Genomic DNA, 265 nt, shown 5'->3' with positions numbered 1-265 from the left:
TCTTCTTCTTCTTCTTCTTCTTCTTCTTCTTCTTCTTCTTCTTCTTCTTCTTCTTCTTCTTCTTCTTTTTTTTCTGGTGCTGGGGATTGAACTCAGGACCCTACACTTGCCAGGCAAGCGTTTATTCTACTGAGCTATCTCCCCAGCCCTAAAGTATTTTCTTAAAGCAGAATAGCTGAAGTTACCTGAAAGTTCATGATGTTTACTTAACAATTCTATTTCTTTTCGTTTTTTTTTTTTTTTTTTTTGCGGAACCAGGGAATGA

This window comes from Octodon degus, unplaced genomic scaffold, assembly GCF_000260255.1.
Source record: "Octodon degus isolate 3935 unplaced genomic scaffold, OctDeg1.0 scaffold00116, whole genome shotgun sequence".
Classification (NCBI taxonomy): Eukaryota; Metazoa; Chordata; class Mammalia; order Rodentia; family Octodontidae; genus Octodon; species Octodon degus.
Note: the sequence above shows the minus strand (reverse complement) of the source record.